Source organism: Rhineura floridana, chromosome 9, assembly GCF_030035675.1.
Source record: "Rhineura floridana isolate rRhiFlo1 chromosome 9, rRhiFlo1.hap2, whole genome shotgun sequence".
Taxonomy (NCBI): Eukaryota; Metazoa; Chordata; class Lepidosauria; order Squamata; family Rhineuridae; genus Rhineura; species Rhineura floridana.
The window spans coordinates 33,902,850-33,918,180 of record NC_084488.1 but is presented as its reverse complement, the minus strand read 5'-3'; the positions used below and the strand labels follow the sequence as shown (position 1 = coordinate 33,918,180).

The window sequence follows — 15,331 nt, the reverse complement described above, 5'->3', positions numbered from 1 at the left end:
AAAGTTTGGGGTGGTCATACTGCTTCAGTTTTCAGTAAGTGTATATGCCGTAACTTCCTCCTGAGATCCCATAACTTTGTATACTACTAATGTTCTGGTTGATTTGTGTTGCGCTGTAGCTGAAGAGGACAATAATAATGTGGTAGCACGGGGCAACCATTGCAGAACAAACTAAAGTAGAACAAATCCACCACTAATGCTCTACTACTACTACTACTACTACTACTACTACTACTACTACTACTACTACTACTACTACTACTACTATTATTATTATCTTTATCTTTATCTTTATCTTTATCTTTATTTATACCCCGCCATTTTTCCAAAACTGGAACTCATGGCGGCTTCCAGATAAAAAATACAAATAATTAAAAACATACAAAGTCTACATTAAAATAAGATTAAACTATTTCCAATATTAAAACCATACACACATATAGCTAAAAAAGTTCAAACTAGTTTAAAAATGATATAGTAGACATTAGCAATGCAGCACCCTTCACGCCCTATCCTTAGCCTTCAATTCCAAAGGCTTGTTGGAATAGGAAGGTCTTTGTTTGTCGGCGGAAGGACTGCAAAGAGGGGGTCATTCTTTCCTCCCTAGGAAGGGAATTCCAAAGCCTAGGGGCAGCCACCGAGAAGGCCCTCTCAAGCGTCCCCACTAGTCGTACTTGAGAAGATGTGGGTATTGAGAGAAGGGCCTCTCCTGAGGATCTCAGGGCCCGGGCAGGCTCATACAGGGAGATACGGTCTGATAAATAGTCTGGACCTAAGCTGTATAGGGCTTTATAGGTCAACACCAGCACTTTGAATTGTGTCCGGAAACAGACTGGCAACCAGTGGAGCTTTTTTAACAGGGGCGTAGTACGGTCCCTGTAACCAGCCCCAGTTAGCATTCTGGCTGCAGCACGTTGTACCAACTGAAGTTTCCGAACAGTCTTCAGAGGCGCGTTACAGTAATCTAAATGGGATGTAACTAAGGCGTGTGTCACAGTGGCCAGATCAGACAGCTCAAGGAATGGGCGCAGTTGGCGCACTAATCTTAATTGTGCAAAAGCACTCCTGGCCACTGCAGAAACCTGGGACTCCAAATTTAACGCTGAGTCCAGGAGCACACCCAAACTGCGAACCTGTGTCTTCAGGGGGAGTATAACCCCATCCAGCACAGGCTGTATCCCTATTCCCTGATTTGCCTTACGACTGACCAGGAGCACCTCTGTCTTGTCTGGATTAAGCTTCAATTTGTTCACCCTCATCCAGTCCACCACTGACGCCAGACACTGGTTTAAAACCAAGACAGCTTCCTTGGAATTAGGTGGAAAGGAGACATAGAGTTGGGTGTCATCAGCATACTGATGGCACCAAACCCCAAACCCCCGGACAACCTCTCCCAGTGGTTTCATGTAGATGTTAAATAGCATAGGGGATAAAACTGAGCCCTGAGGGACCCCGCAGGTCAATGGCCAAGGGGTCGAACAGGAATCCCCCAGCACCACTTTCTGGGTTCGTTCCTCCAGGAAGAAATGGAGCCACTGCAAAACAGTGCCCCTAAGTCCCATCCCAGCAAGGCGGCCCAGAAGAATACCATGGTCCATGGTATCAAAAGCCGCTGAGAGGTCCAGCAGAACCAACAGAGATACACTCCCTCTGTCCAGTTCTCTGCGTAGGTCGTCCACCAAGGCGACCAAAGCCGTCTCTGTCCCATAACCAGGCCTGAAACCAGATTGAAATGGATCCAGATAATCTGTTTCATCCAAGAATCCCTGGAGCTGGGAGGCCACCACACGCTCTATTACCTTACCCAAAAATGGAATATTGGACACTGGCCGGTAATTATCCATTATGGAGGGGTCCAGGGAGGGCTTTTTTAACAAAGGCCTTACAACTGCCTCCTTTAGGCAACCTGGAGCTCTTCCTTGGTGTAAGGAGGCATTAACCACTCCCCTCACCCACTCAGCCAGTCCCTCTCTGGCACTTTTTATAAGCCAGGAAGGGCAAGGGTCTAGCAGACATGTGGTGGCTCTCAGAGCTTGGAAAAGTTACTTTTTTGAACTACAACTCCCATCAGCCCCAGCCAGCATGGCCACTAGATTAGGCTGATGGGAGTTGTAGTTCAAAAATGTAACTTTTCCAAGCTCTGGTGGCTCTCACCTCTCCAAGGATCTTGTCCACATCCTCGGGCTGTACAAATTGAAAAGAATCCATCATTATTGGACAGACAGGAGCCAAAGTTACATCCTCTGAGACTGTATCAATTATAGCGTCTAAGTCGGAACAAATCTGAGCGACTTTATCTGCAAAGTGCTGTGCAAACTCTTGACAGCGGGCTGTTGAGTGATCTATATTACCCTCTCGGGGGCCAGAATGTAAAAGACCCCTGACCACTCGAAACAGCTCCACTGGATGGCTCCCTGCAGATGCAATGGTGGCAGAAAAGAATGATTTCTTTGCTGCCCGCACTGCCACGAAGTAGGCCTTCAAGGAGGCTCTAGCCCGTGTTCGGTCAGACTCGCTCCGAGTCTTCTGCCAAAGTCGCTCTAGTCTCTGTCTCATTCGTTTCATCACCGCCAGCTCCTTGGTAAACCAAGGGGCTGGTTTGGCTCCACTTCGTGAGAGGGGACACTCAGGAGCGATCATGTCCACCGCCCTGGCCATTTCCCCATTCCAGAGGTCAACCAGAGCTTCGACAGAATCGCCTGCCGAGGTGGCAGGAAAATCCCCAAGAGCCATCAGGAAACCATCCGGATCCATCAGCCTCCTGGGGCGGACCATCCTAATCGGTCCCCCACCCCTGCAGAGGTTCCGAGTCCCAGTGAGTCTAAACCCCACCAGGTAGTGATCTGTCCATGACAAAGGAACTACAGAAAGTTCCTCCACACCAAAATCACCATCATCCCCCTCCACACGGAAAACAAGGTCCAGGGTGTGGCCAGCAGCATGAGTGGGGCCAGATACTACTTGGGACAGACCCATGGTTGTCATGGAGGCCGTGAAGTCCTGAGCCACTCCCGACAGGGCGGCCTTGGCATGGATGTTGAAGTCCCCCAGCACCACAAGCCGAGGGGACTCCAACATCAGCCCCGAGACCACCCCGGCTAGTTCAGAAAGGGAGACTATTGAGCAGCGGGGTGGGCGGTACACCAACAGAATCCCTAATCTGTCCCGACCACCCAACTTCAAATACACACACTCACACCCTGGACACTGTGAGGTAGGGCACCTGGTCAGGGAGATAGTATCCCGATAGACCACTGCAACTCCACCTCCCCACCCCCCAGGTCTTTCCTGCTGCTGCACAGAGAAATCTGGTGGGCAAAGCTGAGAGAGATTAACCACCCCAGCTTCATCCAACCAGGTCTCAGTAATACAAGCCAGGTCGGCATGCTCATCCAGGATCAAGTCCTGAATGGCCGTTGTTTTACCATTCACTGACCTGGCATTCACAAGCAGCAATTTCAGCCCGGGGGGAATGTCACCACGGCTATCCAGGGTATTTAAATGGGGAGACAGTTTGGGGGCAACAACACAATAAAATATCAGTCTGGGGGCCTTATGTGTAACCATCCCTGTCAGATCGTTTAGTGAACCCCAGCACAGCAGCCTCTGACCTCTCTTAAACATCTCTTATTTGATAAGGCTCCATCATCTCTTGAGGTTACCAACATGACTGGGTAGTACTCTGAGGTGGGCACAGATGCCCCCCCTCTTTCTTCAGGTTTTGAATCTTTTAGAAATGCAAGGATCACCTTTGGAAATCAGCATGCTATTTCCATCAGTGCTATTGAATAACGGGGTTCAGGCAGATGAGACTGTTCAGAAAGGGAGTGATGGAGCCATAATGGAAAGGCAATGAATTATGCTTGCTGCAATACTGGAAAAAGAAATAAAACAACCCTGTAGAGGATGAGTTGGCAACATACAGCCTATGAGCTGAATATAAACTGGCAAGATTTGTGGCAGAATTTCTAATTGTTCAAGCAATGAATGAAGATGGAAGGTGAAATGCGGCTCAAATTGACTAGATGAAGCATTTGGGCCTCACATTGCATCCCTCTGCTTTAGAAAAGGAAACTATTGATGTCCCTTAAAAGAGAGGATGTATTAGGTTTGTAGTTTTAATTAGGGCTCTGTGAGGCTCCCCACTTTGTAGCCAGTTTCACACTTTAGATCGGGCCCCTGTTCAGTTTGCATCACTTCAGCAGTGTTGGTTTGCCTTGGAGACCAAATTCAAAGCAATATTCTGAAAAATGATTCTTCAACCTTCCCATTGACTTGAATTAGGAAACCGAAGGGGCCATAGCTTTTTTTTTTCCCACATAGGTGTACGAAACCTGCAGGTATATTAGGCCTCCAAGAAGAGATTAACCCTGCTAAATTTCAGACAGGTAGATCCGGGGGGGGGAGTTTTCTATTTTTTTCTAATTCAAAATGACCATATTTTTGTAAAATGACAATGCAAACAAACCTAACTGTAAAAAACGATACACTCATAGAAGTGGCTTTCCACCCTGCATTTAAGAAATAGCAGAACTGAGCTTACTGTTAACAACTGTAAAACATTAATCTGTTTAAGGAACTAAAATATTTGTTTTCAGTTCCACACACACAACCTACATTCCCACAGGTTGTTTCTACACTTTTCAAGTAAAGATTGCAGCCTAAGAAATAAAATCTAATAAGTATGACCAGTAGTGTAGTGGAAAATTCAGAAGTGTAGGGTCCCTTCATAATAGTCACAGCCACACCCCCTCCTTTTTTTGCTGCTGGGTTTTAAATGAGATCCTTGCTAATGCCTTCTTCCACAGCAACATATATCCCTAGAAGCCAATAAGCATAAAAGGGGAGAGTGTTAGCTGCTAAGAAGAGTCTTCTCAGTGGCTGACTCATCTCCTTTCACTCTGATTGGCTCCAATCAGTAGGAAAAGGCAAGGAAGCATGTTAGGAGATTCTTCTTGGTGGCTAAAACACTCCCCTTTCACACTCATTGCTGGAGACATAGGGACCCTGCTGGGACCCTGCTGCCAAAAAGGTAAGGGGTCTAAGACCCCCTGAGACCTTGGATGACTACACCCCTGAGTAAGACAAAGACAAGAGCAACACACATTTTTTATATAATGAAGATGGGACTGTGTTGGATTGGGAAAAATGGATAGAAAACAAACAGGTAAGCTGGCTGAATTGAAGGATAAATGGGTAAGATTGATTGAGCTGTAAATAAAATGCAAAAAGCTATGGACAAAATTTGGGGGGATGGGAGAGGGATGTGACCTTGCCGAAGTAACTGTTTCAAATGAAGGGACTGGGATGGATTGGTAAGTATGGAAAAGAACTGAAGAAAAGGTTTGTGAGAAAAGAAACAGGTAGAAAGCCTGAGTTGGGGATAAATAAATGACAAGGTGAATCAAAATACCAACAGCAAACTCTTTGTAAAGTTCAAAGAACTAGCCAGAATGAGGGGGGGTGAAGCACTGGGAGAAAGGTTTCATTAGAATCAAGTTTCCTTCCCCCAAGCATTGTGATGGAAAGGGCTGGGTGAGGTTCTAGCCCTGGATTGGAAGTTAGAGCTGTCAATGCACAACTTCCTGCTCCCCTCCATCCTCTTTCCACCTTTGGTGTTTTCCTGATATGGTGGTGTTTACATTTTCCCCAGTCATTTTGGATATGGACTGTCTCATTGTGATCATTATTTTTTTAACTCCAAAGAGCTCTGAAGAACTGGGGAGGGGGTGTCACTTCTGCTTGGATTGTCTCAGGGGGGTCTTGCCTCAGAGGGGCCATGCTTCAACCCAGATATGCCCACCTGACCTTGGGATTGGGGTGAAGTGGTTGCAAGCCTTGGTTTTCATACAATTCCAGAACAAACCAAAGCCACTCAAGTAAAGCTTGCACCGCTTGAGAGCATTTAAGAACTAAGGCTTCAAGAGTTGCAGACTAACGAGCATTTCGGACACAAAATAGATTTAGAGATTCCAAAGGGTCCAAACTGCAAGAAAATCCTATTCTCTTCCTAGCATTGTTTTGCAATCCACATCTCTCAAGGTACAGTGAAAGACAATCCAGAGGGCTGCTTAGGTGCTTAAGGTTTTATTCATTCCTGTGGAGTTTAAAGATTTACTGCATGGGCAAGTTCATTGAGATTGCAATGCGGTTTGGTCTCTGGGAAAGAGGTTCCCATATTGAAACTATGCCCCCAAAAGTTAAATGCAGAATCACATACATTGCTTCTAGTCAAACAGCAACTTTTAAATTATCTCTATATGTATATTGTAGGAAAACAACACCAGAGCGCTGCATTAATAGGGGAAGCAGAGGGAAGAAAATGAAGCTGCATGACTCATAACATGGGGTGGGGGGGATGCAGATTTTGAATAATAATATCAGTTCTCTTTTGAATCCTGGTGGGGTTACAGAAACATGTCTAAGTGCTTTCTCTGTAGGTTTGTAATAGTATGTGAACTGCCTGATGGAATTATAGCCTCAAGATTCTCAGTGGTGGCTTGGTCCTTATTTATTTTCTGCTGCTATTTATTTAACTCCCCATAACTTTGTAATAAAATAGCAACTTCAGAATCCAGAAGGCATGCCATTGAATAAAGATGAATGTGTATTTACTTCATTGTTACTTACATATTTTATTTTTTGTACCACCTTTTCAAAACCCAGAAGCAGGGTGGGTGCCAGACATGACTGGGCCCTTGGGCACCAGCCTGTCCTGGGCCCATGGTGCCCACCCATGCGACTCACACATCAGCCCCCTTTGATGGCAGGCATGCACGTGCAGGGCACGTGACATTCACAGCAATGGAAGAAGTTGGTGGGGTGTGGGCTTATTGAAGCCTGCCTGTCTGTATTGGGAGGTATGCCTGGGAGCTTCCTCTCCTTGATCTGCAGCAGGATTGGGAGCGGCTGCTGCTGCAGATCATGGAATGGGAGCACTACCACCCTAAGGAGGGGCCCTTCAGGGGCCACAGGGGCCCTCTGCCAGGGCCCTATCTGGCCACCCTCTGGCGCCAGCCCTGCCCAGAAGTTATACATCAATAAAAACAACAACAGATAGGAAAGTTTTTTTTTTAAAAAAAAATGCACTGTCTTTATGGAGTAATGCAATGCCCTCTGTGTGAGGCTTCCCTTGAGTTGATCCAGAAACTGCAGTTAGTGCAGAATATTACAGCACGATCTCTGGCCACAGTGAGATCCGATCAGCATATTACATCTGTGCTTAAAGATCTGCACTGGCTGCCCCATTTGTTACTATGCTAAGTACAAGGTTTTATTAGTCGTATATAAACCCCTGAACAACTTGGAACCATTTTTCTTGAGGGATCGCCTTGCCTCATATGCGCCTATTCAACCATTTCAATTTGCAGAACTTAAACTTTTACAAGTACCATGTAACCTCTCCATAAACAAACCAGAATATACTGTTTGTTCCACATTTATGCGGAGTTAGTCTTTTAGGGTGGTAGCACATATGTTTTGAAACTCCCCATCTTTTGACATTAGGCAGGCATTTTCTCTATATTGTTTTAGACACTGGCTGAAAACTTATTTTATTCCAGCAAGCCTACCTAGATATATCATTTAATTATGTATTTTTGTTGTTTAAAGTTTTACTGATTTCTATGCTTTATTGATACATTACTTTTGTATACTTTTTAGCAGTTCTGCTAATTTTATCTGTATTTTATTGATAATTTTATGCTATCTGTGTTTTATCTATAATTTCATTCGGAGACTTTTCTGATTAAGTGGTCTATACAATTCCCCCCCCAATAAATAAATAAATAAATGTTCAAAGGTACTCTCATTTTTCTTAACCTTTTGCACTGGGAGGTATTCATATCCTTCTTTAAACTCACTGAAAATATGGAAACTGTTCATCATAGGATTATTCATTCCTGAGTGCATAGCATGAATGTGATTGCATGACATGCTTTATAATTAAATACGTTAAATACAGAGCACCAGTAAATGTTCTCACTACATGGTAATGCTAATAGCAGTATCTAACTTACAATCGTTTCCCGCATTTAACTCCCTTTTCCTTTCATACTGATACTGGTGCCAGAAAACAATATTTAAGATAGAGGCATTTATTGTCCTTTTATAGACAATTGTTCCAATAACTGCTTAGCAGTTCTGGTATCATAAGGCGAAAATTGTATACCTCAGTGGCTGCCCTGCCTGTGGCTGTAATGAAGTCTTGGTAGTGATCTAATTGTATCGACTTAGCAGGAAAGTGGAATTCTCATTGACAGCACAGAGGCAAGCAAATTGCAGTATCAGAAGATACATGCGGACATAAGCCCTGTTGACACTGATGTAAACAAAAAAGTACATGCACCCTACCTCCATAGAGGAAAGGTAAAAAAAAAAATAGGTTCCTTTGAATTTAGTAACTTTTGAAAAAATAATCTGACTTTATTCTATGGAACTTTCTCTGTCTCTAGACAGAGATTTTTGGTTCATGCTTTCTGTGGGTACTTCCAGACTGTCACTATTTTTCAGGTGGGATTCAGTCACATACTGGCAAATTCACAATGACTCTTAGCTTTCATTTTTTTGGGGGGGGAAAGTGTGTACATAGTATAGAAAAAATATAAGACCTCTGAAACGAGCCTGCCTGCTGCTCCAAATCCCCACACTTCCAGGTTTTTAGTTAATGAGTAAAGTCACTCCAGAGTAGGGTTGGGCAGGAATTTCAATTCAGTTCACATTTGAAGCTGAATCTATCAAATTCACACTTTCCTAAGCAATGTAAGAACTGAAACACAGCTATCCTTTGAAATTTGCACTTTTCAAATTCTGTGATGCAATTTGCCTGCCAAACAATGCTTACAAAAATGTATATATTAGAGGAAAGTATTCACGGAAATGAATATATGAGTGAAATTAACATGCAAAAATCCATTATCTGATGAGAAATTGCTTGCAAAAATGTGTACATTAGTCAAAACTGCCTACAAAAATGTGTTTATATAGTAGGAGAAATTTGCACTAAAAGGCTGGAGAAATTTCATGAGGATTTTTTAAAATAAAAATTCACAAATTGCTGCAGAAATGTGGAGAACTGAATTGAAGACTGGAAAAATGAGGAAGGGAGAGACCTGAAATTGACAGATCTTTCCATCCCTATTCCAGAGATAGAGGACCAGGCTAGATCTTGAGAGGGGCCTGCACTGCTAAACACCTGCTGCCACCGTCTTCCTACTCATAAGTTGCATGAGGTAAGCAAGCTGTTGCAGCAGCAACAACAGCAGATATCCAACTGGTGAGGATGAATGCTCATAGCCGCACCCCACCCTGGCATCTCAGCTGCCAGCCCCCCACTCCAGAGAGGTAAGAGTGGACTCGATCAGTCTCAGGCTGAGAGGGCCTTCTGGGCTCCTCCTGCAAGAGACTTGCAGCTTGCTTGCTTTGCACACCTCTGGAGTGAGTGGGGAGAAGTATCCCTTGAGCCTGCCTTGCAGCTTAGTCTTCACTCTGCCACTCCCAGTGGTTGCCGGGCCATCCAAGGGATTGCTGTGCTGCTGGATCAGTTTGCTTGCCTCACACAACTCTTGAGCAAATGTAGCAGCGGCAGCAGGAATCTCTTGAAGTTCCCAGACTGCCAGCAGTGGATGAAGAATAAGGTGCAAGACAGCAGTCAAGCACTTGCAGGAGGCACTCAGAAGGGCTCCTCTTGCCCCAATGCTGCACTTGCCATCTCATCTGCTAGCCCAACACTCCAGAGTAAGAGTAAGTAAATCACACTCAATTGCTTCCACCACCACATGAAGAGTAATGCACTACTAATTAAAGAGGGAATCCTGGCAGATTCAGTACTTCATCATGTACGTAGCTGCCAGTTTGTTTCTTTAGTGTTTGCATTTGCCCAGCACTCCAAGGTGTTCCTGCTGCTGCTCCACTTATTTATTTATTTATTTACTCAAGAGTTGTGCAAAGCAAGCAAGCTGCAAGGCAGGTCAGTCACTTGCAAGAGGAGCTCAGAAGTGCCCCTCTCACCCTGAGCCTGACCTTGCCATCTCAGATGTTAGCCCACCACTCCAGAGAGAGCTGAGAGTGGTCCCACAAGAGCTGCTCATGTACATTCTGCTTCATGCAGCCCAGAAATGACATATTGGGTAATGTGTGTGTGTGTGTGTGTGTGTGTACATCACATGAGATGAGTGACCTTATGACTTTCAGCAGTACTGCAACATACATACATGGCCACCATTCTCTCTCTGTGCACTTCCAGTATGAGGTCTAACACACATAGTACTGCTGCAGTAGGATCTTAGCAGGCATGCACATTAAACAGTTTCAGTGATAAGTGTTAGCATGTACATTTCACAAAGAAGGAAAACCAGCCATGAAAGGGTTAACTGACAGTAAAGAGTAAATCAAAACCCTCAGGCGATACAGGTGCAGATCCTAAATCACCTAATGACTGAATGACCGTGATGGGCTATAAAGACAGGAAAAGAAAAGGATGTGTTTGGGTGTGTGGGGAAGTAAAGAGGAGAAAGACGGACTGTGTAACTTGTGTATTCGATGCTAGAACTGCTTTATGTTATTCTGCTGATAAAAGACTGTATATTTCTACACGTGAGTTGTGTTATTCTTGGCAAGGTGCAAAGCAAGGGAGTGACTACGGTCGGGTACACCAGTGCATGTCTGACAAAGCAAACAACCAACAAGGGTTATGGGCCCAGACTGCGAGTAGCTGAGGTGCAGAGAGGAATTCAGACCAAGGCAAGCACAAGTGGATAGTGTGTTTGGTAAATGCCGGAACGTGATGGCTGTATCCCTGAGTTCAGCAATGCCGCTGGAAAGGCTGAATGACATGAACTATACGAGTTGGAAGGTAAACATAAGAACATAAGAAGAGCCTGCTGGATCAGGCCAGTGGCCCATCTAGTCCAGCATCCTGTTCTCACAGTGGCCAACCAGGTGCCTGGGGGAAGCCCACAAGCAGGACCCGAGTGCAAGAATGCTCTCCCCTCCTGAGGCTTCCAGCAACTGGTTTTCAGAAGCATGCTGCCTCTGACTAGGGTGGCACAGCACAGCCATCACGGCTACTAGCCATTGATAGCCCTGTCCTCCATGAATTTGTCTAATCTTCTTTTAAAGCCATCCAAGCTGGTGGCCATTACTGCATCTTGTGGGAGCAAATTCCATAGTTTAACTATGCGCTGAGTAAAGAAGTACTTCCTTTTGTCTGTCCTGAATCTTCCAACATTCAGCTTCTTTGAATGTCCACAAGTTCTAGTATTATGAGAGAGGGAGAAGAACTTTTCTCTATCCACTTTCTCAATGCCATGCATTGATGGAGATGTTATTACGCCGGGAAGAGTTGTGGGTGTCTGTCGAAAGTGATCCCCCCACTGACCCCCCTTCTCCGGAATGGCTTCGCAAAGATGAAAAAGCAAGAGCGACCATTATTTTGGGTTTGGAGAATAACCAGCTGCTGTTGATAAGAGGGCTGGTTACAGCAAAAGAAGTCTGGTCTGCTCTAAAGAATGTTTACGTGAGAAAAACTGCTGGCAGTAGAGTTTATTTGGCGAGACGGCTGTATTAAACACGTTTATGTGAAGGGGTAACTATGCCTGCACATCTGCAGACAATGAAAGGGCTTTTCGCGGAACTGCAGGAAAGAGGTGTGGAGCATACGCGCCAGCAGCAGGTATATATTATATTGTCTTCTTTGGATGCTTCGTGGGACACTATTGTGTGCGCAATGGAAGCTATGACTGAGACTGAAATAACCCTGGACTATGTGACAGGAAAGCTCTTACAAGAATGGGATAGAAGACAAGAGCAGAATTGTTCCACAGTAAGCAAGCAGCGCAGTGGAGAAACGTCAGGAAAGCAGAGGGAAGGCGAGTCAAGATTATACGGTGCGCGACGGTGTTTTCATTGTGGGTCCGAAAAACACATAAAGAAAAATTGCCCGGTGATGAGAGGGACTCTTAATGTGGCAGGAAGAGGTCGGCAGCGAAAGGAGCCGTTCTCTGTTCACATGGTCAAAGCCAGTGTTAAGAAACCAGAGGAGAAAACTGGAACTTCCTGGGTGGTTGACTCAGGGGCTACCCATTTTCTAGCAAAAGACAAGAAGTTGTTTCAATCACTGTCCCCTTGCTGATGGAACCCAAAGAGAGGTAAAAGGGAAGGGGACTGTATTTGTAAAATGCCTAAAAACAACTGTTACAAACGTTCTGTTTGTGCCCCAATTAGAGAATAACCTCATGTCTGTGTCCACATTAAATGCAATGGAATATGCAGCCCTGTTCAGAAAAGGCACATGTGAAATAACAAAGGCAGATAAGGTATATGCAGTAGGCGAATTAGAAGATGCTTTATATGTTATAAAACAAACCTCAGAAGCTGTGGTAAGCACTATAAAGAACAAACAAAATGTGAACGCAGCACTAAAAGAGTTTTAGAGCTGGTACATATGGATCTCGCCGGTCCATTCCAAAAAACACTAGGTGGCGCCAGATTTTATATGTTGCTTGTGGATGACTATTCCCGTTTTTGTTTTGTGTACTTGTTGAAACACAAAGGGGAGGCAGAAAAGAAGTTCAGGCATTTTGTAAGGTGGGCTGAGGCAAAATATCACATGAGCATAGCCGAGGTGTTAACTGATAGAGGAGGCGAGTTTACCTCGCATACGTTTGAAACCTATCTAACCACAAAAGGGATAAAGCATGCGTTAACCGCACCATATTCCCCACATCAAAACGGAACCGCAGAGAGAAGGAACTGATATATTCAGGACATGGTGAGAGCTATGCTAAATGATTCACCATTATCTCCGGCTTTTGGGGGTGAATGCATTGTTTATGCGAATTATATACAAAACAGGTTGTTTTCTAGTGCTGTGCTGTCTACTCCATTCGAAAGATTCCATGGAGTAAAACCAAGGTTAGAGCACATAAAAGCGTTCGGGTCCGAGTGCTGGGTACACATGCCAAAAGCACAAAGAAAAGGAAAGCAAGCACCCAGAGCAAAAAAGGGTATTTTATTAGGATTCGAAAAGGCTTACTATAGGGTGTGGTTGCCAACCGAAAGAAGGGTAGTAGTGAGCAGAAGTGTCAAAACACATGAGCAAGATTGGCAGAACGTAGGAGATTTTGTAGACGTAAACCTCAGTACCCCTAGTGACAAAATGCAAGAAACAGTGGACACAATCCCACAAGGGAAGGGTTCTGACCAAGGTTTTGACATTAAGCAGGAAAAAGAAGAAGGGGAAGCTGATGTGTCTGAACAAGAGGGTACAGACGAAAAGGTTCACCCAGAACCAGAGCTGAGGAGGTCAGAAAGGGCTAATCTTGGCAAACCACCTGACAGATTTAAAATAGGTGTGACAAAAGCGTTGTGTACTCAGGTAGAACCCTCTTCTTATGCTGATGTAAGCAAACTGTCCCCCAAGGAAGCCCAAAAGTGGCAAATAGCCATGGAGGAAGAGATAAGCGCCATGAACAAAAATGCGACTTGGACTTTAGCACAGCTACCTCCAAATAGGAAAGCCATTGGTTGCAAATGGATATATAAAATTAAGAAAACAGTAAAGGGGGAGGTGGAAAGGTACAGAGCACAGCTGGTGGCTAAGGGATTCAATCAAAAGTATGGAGAGGATTTTGACGCTGTATTTGCGCCTGTAGTCAGACATGAGACCATAAGACTAATGTTGAAAGTTGCTGCAACACAGAACATGCAGGTATACCACTATGACATTAAAACTGCGTTTCTTTATGGTGAGTTAGAAGAATCTTTATTTATGGAGCAACCCCCTGGTTTTGTGCAGAATCCTGCACTAGTATGTAAACTGCATAAGTCAGTATATGGCCTCAAGCAAAGTGCCAGGTGTTGGCACACCAAACTTAATAAGGTATTGGAGTCAATAGGATTCAAAAAGAGTGTTGCTGATCCTTGTTTGTATGTACAACAGCAAACTGAAACTGTATACTGTCTTGTATTCGTAGACGATATCCTGCACTTTTATTATACAGACAGAGAGCAAGAGGAATTTTATGACCAATTAAAGCGACATGTTGACATGACATGCCTTGGGCCAGTAACCCACTATTTAGGCACAGAGATAGTGAGGAAAGATGACGGCAGCTTTATGCTCCACCAAACAAACAAAATAAAACAGCTCCTACAAGACTGTGGCATGGCAGACTGTAAACCAGTGAGAACGCCAATGCTAGTGGATTTCCAGAGAGAGCATGAAAGCGAGGCATGTAAAGAACCAAAACTGTATAGAAGCATTATTGGAAGGTTACAGTACATAGCAAAAGTGACGAGACCAGATATATGTAATGCAGTCAGTATCCTCAGCAGAAAGGTAGAACACCCAACCCAGCATGACTGGGAAGGCACAAAAAGAATACTGAGATATCTAAAAGGCACTGCCACCAAGTGTCTACTTTTATCCGCCAGCAAAAGGGATGGCATAGTATGTTATACCGATGCAGATCATGCATCTGATGAGACTTGTAGAAAATCGACATCAGGAGTAGCAATAATGTTTCAAGGGTCGTTGATAGACTGGTGTAGCGTAAAGCAGAATGTTGTTGCTATATCAAGTACAGAAGCGGAATACATAAGTCTATCAACAGCCTGCAATGAACTATTATGGTATGAACAGTTGCTTCGAGATGCCTGTCTAAATGTACAGAAACCATTTGTTATATATGAGGACAATCAAGCCTGTATACGATTGGCGTTGGCAGAAGGTGGCACCAGAAAAACGAAACATGTGAGTGTTAGATACCACCACCTAAAAGACTGTGTACAACAAGGCCATGTTGATATCCGATATTGTGAAACGGGTAAAATGGCAGCAGATGTCCTGACAAAACCACTGTGTGCTGACAAACATGACAAACTTGTACAACTATTAGGCATGTATAATGTATAATGTATGATATAAGACGTGCATGTATTCATTCTGTGTGAAATGAGGAGGGGCTGTTAGCATGTACATTTCACAAAGAAGGAAAACCAGCCATGAAAGGGTTAACTGACAGTAAAGAGTAAATCAAAACCCTCAGGCGATACAGGTGCAGATCCTAAATCACCTAATGACTAAATGACCGTGATGGGCTATAAAGACAGGAAAAGAAAAGGATGTGTTTGGGTGTGTGGGGAAGTAAAGAGGAGAAAGACGGACTGTGTAACTTGTGTATTCGATGCTGGAACTGCTTTATGTTATTCTGCTGATAAAAGACTGTATATTTCTACACGTGAGTTGCGTTATTCTTGGCAAGGTGCAAAGCAAGGGAGTGACTATGGTCGGGTATGCCAGTGTATGTCTGACAAAGCAAACAACCAACAA

General features: G+C 44.3%; 1 protein-coding gene across 4 annotated transcripts in view; it reads left to right on the top strand.

Moving 5' to 3' along the window:
* The window catches only part of SGCZ (sarcoglycan zeta), an 832,502-nt gene that overhangs the window by 456,073 nt on the left and 361,098 nt on the right, over positions 1–15,331 (top strand). The window lies entirely within an intron of this gene.